The sequence below is a fragment of the Heteronotia binoei genome, chromosome 13 (genome assembly GCF_032191835.1).
Source record: "Heteronotia binoei isolate CCM8104 ecotype False Entrance Well chromosome 13, APGP_CSIRO_Hbin_v1, whole genome shotgun sequence".
Classification (NCBI taxonomy): domain Eukaryota; kingdom Metazoa; phylum Chordata; class Lepidosauria; order Squamata; family Gekkonidae; genus Heteronotia; species Heteronotia binoei.
The window spans coordinates 48610537-48622793 of record NC_083235.1 but is presented as its reverse complement, the minus strand read 5'-3'; the positions used below and the strand labels follow the sequence as shown (position 1 = coordinate 48622793).

At 42.1% G+C, this 12257-nt stretch overlaps 1 protein-coding gene across 2 annotated transcripts in view; it reads right to left on the bottom strand.

The window, feature by feature from the left end:
* The window catches only part of HELZ (helicase with zinc finger), a 236220-nt gene that overhangs the window by 72865 nt on the left and 151098 nt on the right, over positions 1-12257 (bottom strand). The gene's annotated exons all lie outside the window — the stretch shown is intronic.

Sequence of the window (12257 nt, the reverse complement as noted above, 5' to 3'; positions counted from 1 at the left end):
AACTTTCCATATTTTTTGTGTTACTTCAACATCAAAATCAATTAACTATCAGAATATATGTTAAGATTTCTGAAAGTATCTTACATCAAAAGTATAGCTTCCCCAGTAGTTTAAGAAATCTTTAACTTAGCTCATGTTTTAGCTAAGAAAGTAAAAGCATATCCATTAGAGTTCATGGAAACAGGAAGAGTGGCCATAGTAGGAAGCCTGCTTCGCTTTATCTGCAGAACATTCTTGAATACTGCCAGTTACAGATGACTCTAAGGCATGTATATCACAATCCTGACAATCAGAAACAAAGGGTCAGGTTTAGGGACAGTTCATTTGCTGAAGAGTTGGTCCGGTTTTTCAGAAAGCTGAACAGACCTCTGTGATATTTACAAGTCTGTTCCAAGAGTTAAATTCAGAGAACATAATCTGTCTAGTACTAATGCCATATAGTCCTTCCAAACATCACTGTGCAACCATAATGGAATTAAATAACAAGCAAGGATGAATGCAAAAGGATTAGCAAAGTATGAAAGGCGCTGTTGTGGGCAGCCCTGAATACATATGGCCCTTGCTCTTTCTACTTCTAGAAATTTACCATGTGAAACCATATTTTATAAATATCAGGGAATGTGTTTGCCATTATACATACTATTGCCAAGCTTCACAGTGAATTCAACAGTCACTTTTGCAATAAATAAATATAACCTGATTAAAACTGGCTATATGGAAGTATAAAATTATTCACTAGATAAGAAAGGAATAAAAGAAAGGAATAAAAAACTTTTTTGCCATGATTTATTTTAGCAAAATGTGAGTACAGTACAAAAGCAGCCATTAGTTCAACAAGGCATAATAAGGCAGACAACTGGATGCGTGCTTTAAACAAATCACTTCAAAGAACATGAGCATTTTGCCCAGAATCTGGCCTGTATTATTTTTTTGTACCTGGATAGCCATGGAATTATTTATATTAGCAATTATTTTTCATTACCATTTTGCTTTCTAAAATAGTCTAAGAGCAACTCATAAAATATGAATTAAGACTCTATTTAAATTTATTTTAAAAAATGCCTGTCCAAAGTCAGCATTTCTCAAACCACCTGCTTTTGCATAATTCCACACATGTAACAAAGCTTTTCAGAAAAACAGTGTAAAGGCAATTGCTTTATAGCACATCTGTCTAGTACATTTTTACCCTGTTCAAGGCGCTCGCGGTGGCATATGTGGTTCTTCACTCCTTCACTTTGGCCTTATAACAACCACATGAGGTAGACTGTTCATTTATTGGGACTTTTATCCTGCCCTACCCCGCAAGTGGCCTCAGGGAGGCTAACAACATACCACCCAACAACAAAACTATACATCAATTAAATAGAACAGTTCATTAAAACATTAGCAATTTAAAATTTAATCTACTAGCAGCACAGCAAATAGTTTCTTCTTCTTTCAGTGTCTTAAGTCAGCCTGTGATTAATGACAGTGAGGATTTCTCAGACAAGCAGCTGGCTGTAGTCAGTCCTGAGTCAGCTGATGAGCAGCAGCAGATCAAGTTACCAATTGATCATAACTCACAGTCCACCGCTGTGGCTGAGCCAACACAGACTGATTGTAAGTCACAGCCCACAACTGCAGCCAAGCTAAAGCCCTGCTGCTCTGAATCAGTAAACAAGCCTTCAGAGGCAACTCCCAGTTCACCTGGCTCCCCCACATCCATGCAGCGCCAGTGCTGTCAGCAGCATGCAGAGTTGCAAGCAAGGAGAAAGGGTGCACATCTCTTGGCCCGTTGTCAGCTGTCAACTGATGAGATAAATGAGTACTTTCTGGATGACAATCGGCTGTGAGTATGGCTCATTAAGACTTAGCTATAAAAGCAGCCAAGGAAAGCAGTAGTTCATGGAAACAGCAAGAGCCACTGATCTTGCTGTTACTGGATCTCTGGAACCTTGGACCCCAAATTGGACACAGACAACCAGCTTTTCTGGAATACCTGACCCTGGACTTGGACGTTGTTAACCTACTCTCTGGAACCTCTGACTCTGGACTGAACTTTGGTTGGTCTCTGCCCATCTGAATACCAGCACTTGCTTCCTGGGAGGACTGAGCCGGTACACAGTGTTTGCTAGACTCATGCCAGGGATGGCGGGGTGCATTCTGGTTAAACAGATCACTAAATCCAGATGACCAAGATGTAAATAGAGTCATGATTGCTTGAGCAGGAGAGGCCAAGGTTAATTGACGTCCACTGCCTCAACCAAAGGCCTGGTGGAACAGCTCCATTTTACAGGCCCTGCAGAATTGCAGTAAATCCCACAGTGCCTTGATCTCAATTGGCATCATGTTCCACGAGGCTGGGGGTCAGGGCTGAGTAGGTCCTGGATGAGGAAAGGCAGATGTTGTTTGGAACAGGGACTGTTAACTGGTGTTGGTGTGAAGAGTAAGAGGCTCTTCGGACTACATATGGGGAGAGACAGTCTTGCAGGTATGCTGGTCCCTGGCCACATAGGGCCTAAAAATGTTAATATCATAACCTTAAACCTGACTCAGTACTCAACTGGCAACCAATGTAGCTGGTGCAGCACCAGATGAATGTGCACCCACACAGATGTCCCAGTCAGCAGGGATACCACTGCATTTTGTACCAGCTAATGCTTCCAGGTCAAGTTTAAGGGCAGGTCCATGTAGAGCAAGTTTCAGTAATTAAGGCTGGAAGTGACCATTGCATAGATCACTGCCATCAAATCATGAGAGGACAGGTAGGGAACCAGTTTCCCGACCAGCTTAAGATAATAAAAGTCTGTTCTGGCAACATTAGTGACCTAAAGCCTCCATTAAAAGGGAAGCATTCAGAACCATTCCCAAACTCTCATCATTGGCACAAGTGTCAATGGCACCCCACCAAGGGCATGGAGTTCTGAGCCAATCGATCCATGACTCAGAAACAGGACCTCTGTCTTAGATGGATTGAGTTTCAGCTGGCTCTGTTGTAACCATTCAACCAATGCCTCTAACACCTTGGCTAGATTATCCAGGGCGGATTCTGGCCACTCATCCATTAACAGATATACCTGGGTGTCATCAGCATACTGATGACAGCCCAGCCCAAACCTCCAGATTAACTGAAAGTGGGGCAGATATAGATGTTAAACAACATCAGGGAGAGGACTGCCCCTCATGGGACACCATATACCATAGAGTAATGTGGCAAGACTCTCTCTCCAATGGCCATCCTCTGTCCCTGACCATGGAGAACGGAGGACAACCATTGTAAGGCTGTTTCCTAAATTCCTGCGTCAGCAAGATGGTGGGTCGAAAGTTACCCTGTTGAACACTGCTGTCAGATTCAGAAATAAGAGCAGCGCCAACTCACTTCACTGTCTCCAGAGGTCATTCTGTAAGGGCTACCAGTGCAGTCTCCATCCTGTGGCTGGGGTGGAAGCCAGATTGAAATGGGTGAAATTCCACTACAAAGCAAGGATCTGAAACTGACACTCCAGATGATGTAATGGGGAACAGAGTGTAAACACTAGCAGAGCCTCACCTGTTGAACTCTTAGCAGAAGCTGCTCTCTACCCACTAACGTGACACACACCTTAACACCCTCTGGTGTCAGCTACAAGGGAAAGGATGAGGACTGAGTCCTCACTGTTGCCACCTGGACCAGAAACAGTAGTTTTAAACCCTTCCAGTATCCACTCTGCTTCAAATTTCAGTGGCCTATAGCCTCATGATGGAAGGGTGCAGCCCTCAGATAAGGACTGAGGACAACATTGTCCCAAACTCTGCTGAACATACTGTATAGCTAGAGACCAACTAATGAAAACATTATAAAGGTACAGATATATACAAGTGGGAACCCACAGGTGGGACCTAGAGATCTCCTGGAATCACAATGAATTTCCCAAAAGCCATTAACAACATCTATATATGTCAACTCTTCCAAGATTCAAAGGTTTAAAATTCAAAATTACTGCTACAAACTGAGCCTTTATGCTAATGATCTTACAGTTTTTATGTTGGATACTGATAAGTCTAGTAAAAAACAGATGCATGTGCAGCAATATCCAGATATAAATTAAACATCTCTAAAACAGAATTATTACTGTTTAACAATGAAAGAAGATTTATTTGAAGATTACTGGTTATCTCTGTTAATTGATACTATCTTGAAAACAAATGGCCAACGGAAACTATCTCCGATATCTTGCCTTTGGCATCAGCTGTACTTGTAACTGCTCAGCTCATTTTTATGAGTTGGTTGAAAATAATAAAATTGTGTCTTATGAACTGGTAACTCTTCATAGTAATCATACTATTTCTTAATTACAATATCTGCAATTAAAAAGGTTAATTAAAAATTGCATAATAGAGAATTATAAGCTGAGATGAATATATTTGAATTTTGTTTATTACCAAATCAAGGCATAATGTGAGGTTTTTATACTTATGTGATCAAGATTGTGTAAGCAATTTGATCCCTAGTTATGTTAAAAATGGAGGAAGTCTCTAGATTATAAAATAGATGCAAGAGTTTGGTCCCACTTATTTACCTGTGGTACTTCTTCAGTTTCTGCTCTGTATAGGGAGAATATCTGTAAGATGTTGCATAAGTGGCAATTTTTGCCTCTTTGGAGTGTAAGACCTTATAAAAACAGAAGGGAGTCTATTGTTGGTTCTGTGAAAAGCCAAATGCCAATTTTTATTTTTTTGCAGATGTGATAGAGGAGAGACATTCTGTGATCTGGTAATTGTTCAGTGTCATTGGCCCTTGGTATTAATTTGAGAAAAATAACATAACTTGTTTTGTTTAACTATACAATGTCTATTCCAAAACAACAGTATGGCTTCATATTTTTGCCAAAGTTTGGAAATCAAAATTAAGACCACAACAAATAGATTGGCTAAAAAAACCCACCACTGATATATATTAAAATTATCTATCTCATACTGCTTTAACTTATTAGTTTTAAACAGATTGCTAAAATATAAAGAACTACACAACATTTGAACAGCTGCACAAATCTATCATAAATGCATAAAATTCCACAACTGAAAGAGTGATAGCTCTACTGTTATCTTCTAATAAAAGATGTAATGTCTCTATATAATGTATTTTTGGGAGTAAAGGAAGAATTTAAAGATTTCTACCTTCAAAAACAGAATTACATTCAAAGGTCACATGATACAGAGTGTCTACACTATCTGCACTGCAGCTGTACACTCTATCCAATTATGGTATATTAGGATACCTCCGTTAAAAAAAACTCTACATGGTAAGACATTAAGGCACACGAACATAATGGCATGCCTACAGGGAGGAACAGTCAAGTATCAACAGTAAGCAGGAAACAGGTCAGATGGAAGAATACCAGCAAACTGAATACAACAAGCATGTTGTGCTGTAACCTAATGAATGAAGCTCAAGGAAACACTAAGGAGCTGAAGTCATTGCTCTACAAGTTCATCCCAAAGGAAAATATAAAAAACCTCTTCGATCAAGCTGAGGCAGCCCTCTTGTGTATCAGCATAACTGTAATGTTAAGAGAAAAAGTCTCTAAGTTTCAAGAGATAATTGCCCCAATTCAGCTTGGAGGATCACCCCTGTTACACAGTTTGGAATTCTAGAGATGGAACACAGGAATTTAAGAAGAACGAGATCAAAGGATTTCCTTATTTTATCATATTTATATTATATTATATTATATTATATTATATTATATTATATTATATTATATTATATTATATTATATTATATATATTAGTTCATCTGAGTCTTGGTGTATCCCAGCTCTGTATAAATTTTGCACGGCCACCTTGCTGATAAATAGCTTAATGGCAGCTGGGATACACCAAGACTCAGATAAATTAAAATAAACTAAAATATATATATATATTAACATGAGCCGCTTGCTCTGACCAAGTTTATATCTGGTCGAACCAAATTTCTAAGTATTTAAAGTAGGGGGCCTCCTCAAAATCACTAGCATGAATTTTCCATTCATTCTGTGCATGAGATTTAACTATCAAGCATTCTTCCAGCCTGTAAGAAACAAAAGCCTTTATCAGAGAGGGCAATCCTGGTGTTGTTTGTGATAGAACTGCATAATCAGCAAAAACTAGGATAGAAGCTTTAACATTAGCAATGAATGGAGAATAACAATCCTAAGTAGAGACAGCAGAAATCATATAGCTAATATATAAATTAAACAATAAAGAGTCCAGCACACATCCTTGATGCACTCTCTGTTGTGGGGAAATTATGTTGGCAAGTTGCCCATATAAATCACAGCAGATTTGGCAGTGGGATTAGAATCCAGAATTCAAATTCTGTAAGATTAGAATACAAAGCCAACAGTCTCTTCTCAATACATGCTAATTTTAGCTTGTGCCACAATTGAGCGTGGGGTACAATATCAAAAGCTGCCTTCAAATCTATGAAGACAGCAACAAGGATCTCCCAACTCTTGGTTGTATATTTATAAGAACTGTATATTTATTAAGAACTGTAATGGCAGCCCTTCTCCTAAATCCAAGCTGTTTCCTTCCCAGGATTTTATTAATTTCCAACCAGTCCATGAATTGGTAATAAAGGGACAGAGCATAAAGCTTCTGGACCACTGGTAAAAGGCTGACTGGCCTGAAATTGGACAGGTCCACTTTGTCTCTCTTCTTGTAAATTAGTGTTATGACAGCACTAGAAATAAGGCTCGTTGTGAAGAAAATACAACAGGCTCTGGGCGAGTGCTCCCCCACCCTTGCTGACTTTCCACCTACCCTAGTGAAGGCATTCATTCTCCTACCCTCAAGAGAAGCTGATCACTTCCATCTGGAGAGCAGTTGTAATTCTGAGTGATTTCCAGCCCTCACCTGGAGATTGGCAGCAGTGGTTCCTCAGGAGGAAGTGGCAATGTAGCTGTCTGAGATCCCACCTTTCCTCAAACCCCGCCCTCTTTAGGCCCCACCCCTAAATCACCAGTTCCCTAACCTGGAGTTGGCAACCCTTTCTCATTTCCTTCAGCTTTCCATCGCCTTCCCCCTCCCTGCAGCCTCTATCTAGGAAAAGCAGAGTCTTTCTCCACGGAAGGGGGGGGGGAACCAAAGCAGCTCACATAATTCTTCTCTCCCCCTCCCCCTTGTTCTGCACAAGAACCCTATGAGGTAGGTTAGGCTGAAAGTCTGTGACTGGTCCGAAATCACCCAGTCAGCTTCCATAGCAAAAACCTAGGTATGGCAGACCCCGCTCTGAAGCCCTAACTACTATGCCACACTGGCTGTCATAGGGAGACTGCTGCTGAACAGTAGCAAGCAGCCAGGCATAGGGTAACCAAACTCCGGGTGGAGCCAGAAGATTTGGAATCACATCTGAACTCCAGACAACAGAGCTCTCTCCCCAACCTGGAGAAAATAACTGATCTGGAGAATGGACTGTATGGCATTCTATTTACCTGAGGCCTCTCCCTTTACTGACAAAAGCAGCCTTGGTTGCTTAGCAATAGCTTTGGGCTCCAAGGAAACACTACAAGTGGGGCCTGGCTACCCTGGCTATATCTGTGGCCTTTGGAGGCTGCATGTTCTGGGAGATCTTTTGTGAGGCTGCAGTAGCTCTGCAGCCCTTTCTGACACTGGTTGACAGAGAGGATACAGAGAAGAATTGGAGATGTGGCTGTCTATGAGGTAAGACTGCTTTTGACAGTTTGTTCAACCTTCCTTGGCCTGCAGTAGGTGGGGGTAGGGGAGTCAGCCAATGGTAGGCCAGAGTCAGTAACTGACATGTGATGGGCCAATACTGTGTTCCCACAGTAACTGCCAGAACTAAGGTTGGTTGCCTTTTACTGACAGAATCAACTTTACTGCCTAGTAACAGCCACTCGGGCAGGAGAGAGGAGCAGACTTCAGATTTCCATTTTACTGCTCTCAGTTTATGATCCTAACAGATGGGTATCAGATGAGTGCAATTCCTTTCACCTGCCCTCAGGGGGCTGAGCTGTGCCTCTACCTTGGAGCATTTACACCAGACCTACCCCAGTTTGATAGCCTTATCTTGCCCCAGGCTCCAGGTCCACCTTTTCTCTTTCTTTCTTCTTTGCACCTGCTCAGATTTGCTCAACCCACTTGCATTCCTAACCTCCCCTATCTCTTCTGACATTGCTTTTTTTATCCCTAGGGCTCCATCCATGCTAGTCAAGTCCAGCTCCTCCCTTTTCCATCCATGCTAGTCAAGCCCAGCTCCTCCTTTCTCCCTCGACTCTAATCATCCAGCTCCGCCCTTCTCCACCCATGCTAGTCAAGCCCAGCTCCTCCCTTCTCCCTTGACTCTGCAGCAGCCAATAAAGAGACAATTAAGGAACATCTGGTGAGTTTCTGCTGACTATGAAAGTTAATTATGATGTCCTGCTGCACCCAGGTCACCCTTGGAGGAGTGCAAAACACATTGATTTCAAGGGATCATACCACCCAAATGAGTTGTTTATAGCAATACAGACAGTTCTGGCATGCCATTGCTGGGTGACTGCTCGGAACCGTGGTCAGTCTCTCTATCGTAAGCAGGTTGGACATAATTGAAAGCCAGGTTGTCATTGATGGGGCTCCCTCATGTGGATCATGAAGGAGTTTTGGAACATTCGGAGGTCAGCAATTTGCTTCACAAGGTGTGATTTGGCACCATATACATTTCTCACAACTAACAGGCCAGAAGAGAAAAGTATTCTGGAGATGGTCTCCTCTTATTTGTCTACATAATACATTGTAGTGGTGTAGTTTGTAGTTATTTAGGCAACTTTGCTTTAGAGAACCAGCAAGAAAACTTTCCAGGCTGCCTAGGTGTTCAGTCTTATGGTAATAGAGCAGAGATAGTTGTATGCTGAATCCACATCTTATAGTCCACGTCCAGGGTCAGGACAAGAGGCAGAACAACCTGGGTGGGCGATGGCACCGTAGTCAGGGGGAAAGGCCTATGCCTGGACTTACCCATGCTGACAACCCCTGGGGCAGGAAATGAGCTCGGAAAGCTGGTAGAGCTGCGAACAGCTCTGATGCCCAGACTTCCCCAACACTCAGTCTGGAGCAGAAACACTGGTGACCCTCACCTGGAGTGACAGCAGGGCCCAGGTGTCATTGGGCAGCAGCAACATCAGGGAGATGGTGCAAGCAGACAGCAGAAAGCTGGATCATGGTACCACACCTAGCAATGCCACTGCAGGCTGAGGCAGAAGCCAGCCCTGGGGAAAAGACAGTGGCAGCATCAGAGGGGACAGCCCCAGCAGCTGGGAGCAGATGGGAGTTGGAAGTAGCTCAATCAATCCCCACTTCAATCAAATTGGTACCTGCAGCCAGACTGGAACAACCGAGGGCAGAGTGGGCATGGAAGTTGCTCAGGGGTAGCTGGTGAGGAGCGGTGCCCAGGACTGAGATCGAAAGCTCTGAATCAACCGCACAGACCCAGAAGTAAGGACTGGGGAAACAGCCATTCACTGGGGGAGGGAGTTGACAGGTGGAAAGATGAAGTAAAATGGGACTCCTGCTGACAGGCTGAGGAGGAAGAAAGCTGCTGAGTCCAGATCATAGAGGGAACCAAATGGCTGAGAGGAGGAGGAGGAGGAGGAGGAGAGTGAAATAAAAAACCCCACCTCTCTTTCTGAGGCCTTGAAGGAGCTCTTTCAAATCTGAGGCACCATGGTGGAGGGCAGCCCACTCTTCCCCAGGGGGCAGGCAAGGCATGAAAATCTCAAAAGGGAGAGATCCTTCTAGCTTTGTTAAAAGAATGGAAGATGGTTAGGTAGTATCAATAAGCAAGACAAAGTGATTGAGCTCTCCTTGAGATAGTAGAGTAACAATACTTGTCTCTCATGCATCTTCATCCCATCACAAGTGAGATTGTTGAGTGGAATGAGAGGACATATGCTCCTAAGAGAGTGGATCCCATTCATGATATTAAGATTCTTGGTACTGATCAGTAATGATCCTGGTTGCAAAATGAGAATGCCACAAAGAATATGCCTCTTGGGCATATGGTACTCTAGAAAAGTCTCAAGTATAAAATGGAATAGTATAGACCTCCAGCAATGACTCTTCCATAATTGTTATGCAAAACCCATTAACTTTCAGATTTGTGCTTCAATCTGCAGAAAACATTCTGGGGATCAGTATAAGACACGCAGTCCTTCCTAGCACCATAAGATGGATGGTATTCAGATGTCCTAGGCAGTGTCAGGTGTGTCAGCTCCTATGGAGATCCCAATACTAAACTGGCTATTAATAACCAATAACCAGTGGTGTTTGAAATCAATAGAGATGTTTCTCTACAGAGTAGCTCTCAGCTGGATAGAATGGTTACAGCAGGCCTATTTAGTGAATTTTTGGTAGTGTGCACAAATAACTAATTGGTACTACGAATATTTCCAGGAGTCTCATGGTGCAGAGTGGTAAAGCTGCAGTACTGCAGTTCAAGCTCTGCTCATGACCTGAGTGCGATCCCACTGGAAGCTGGGTTCAGGTAGCCAGATCAAGGTTGACTCAGCCTTCCATCCTTCTGAGGTTGGCAAAATGAGTACCCAGCTTGCTGGAGGAAAGTGTAGATGACTAGGGAAGGCAATGGCAAACCAACCCATAAACAGTCTGCAATGAAGACATCATGATGCAACATCACCCCAGAGTCAGAAATAACTGGTGCTTGCACAGGAGACTACCTTTACCTTTTTTATTGCTTCACCGTGAACACTTTTTAGAAATGGTCCACTGCGTCATAGGTATACGGACCAGAGGAGGATGTAGAAATACATATTTGCAAAAGAGAAGAGGGAGGGGAAGGTTTGAAAATAAAGAGTGAATCAAAGAGAGGGAATAACCCACGGTATCAACACCGAAAGTAAGTTCCAAACAATGCAACTGATGCTGAAAAAGAACAGCGCCAGACAGCACAACACTATTTCTCTGGGCAAGCAATGGAGTGCTCCTGTCCTCAGGATGCCAAAAAAATCACTGAACTTAGCCTCCAGAAGGCACAGAACACAAAGCTATGACTAAACAGAAACTTCTGAAGAACAGTAGGTAGGAGACAGAGTTATGGACTAACTTTCTCATGAAGAGCACACTCAAGTTGATACTGCCAACACTGGAGAGTAATACTAAATTAACAGCCTCTCTAATGACTCCAGAAGTACCATAAAAATAAGACTTTGTTAAACATCCAGCATTAGGAGACAGCCAGCCTAAAGCTAATGTTACTGGTATAGCATAAGAATATATGTGTGACGTTCTTATAGTAAGTTATGCAATTAGTCCATCAAGTTCTGTATTGTCTACTCTCACAATCAACTACACTCCAGAGCCACAAGAAGATAACTGAAGTTGAATGGCCAGGGATTGAATCTATGAACTTCTATATATAAGGCACATGCTCTGTCACTGAGTCACAGTCTCTTAGCATAGTGGTTAAGAGCAGGATTTAGGAAGTCCCCAGTTCAAAATTTGTCTTGGTCATGAACTCACTAGGCAAATTTAGGTAACCTAGCATTTTCTCATCTGCAATAATATAATAATGACTAAATCCAGAAGCTTCAACCTAGGGACTATAACATTATTCTATAAACTGCAATGTTCTGCATAAATGTTAAGTATTTTATTCCTTGCTGTTGCTATTATGCTTTCTTATTCTTTGTGGAAACTCCTAAACTCACTATCCTCTCTTCATTACTCAACCTATGAGTATCCATTTGACTGACCTTCGGTTCTGTCCACTATAAAGTTACTGTTCCTCCACGCATCCTGTTTGTGAAACAAGCAGATAAGTATATTACTTCCTGATTTGTTCTGTGCTTCTAATCTAACAACATTCCCCAGATCCACCTTCTTGAATGACTACCTGCACCTGGATCATTTTGTAATTTCTATCACTGACTTGGATAATGGACTGTCATTCCTGAGGTTCATCCTCCATGCCTGGTTTTCTGGCCTAGACCACTGGGTCTTTTAGAACTCTGCTTCTGAACTGGAATCAGGAGCTTAATTAATGGATTCTGATCCTATCTAGGTGTTATCAAATTTGGCCTGCAAGTAAATGCAACGTCCAATACCTTGTGCATCTGACCAATTATGGTGCTCCCTTGCTGTACATATTCTATAAATTATAACCACTTTCACAAGATAATTCAAGCTGCTTTTCAATGCAAGTTGCTATTTACACAAAATATATGGCATTGATATTAGAAAGAAGAATGATCATCAGAATAATAGTTTGCTCTATGTTCTTGGGTTCAATAGCATCACATAGA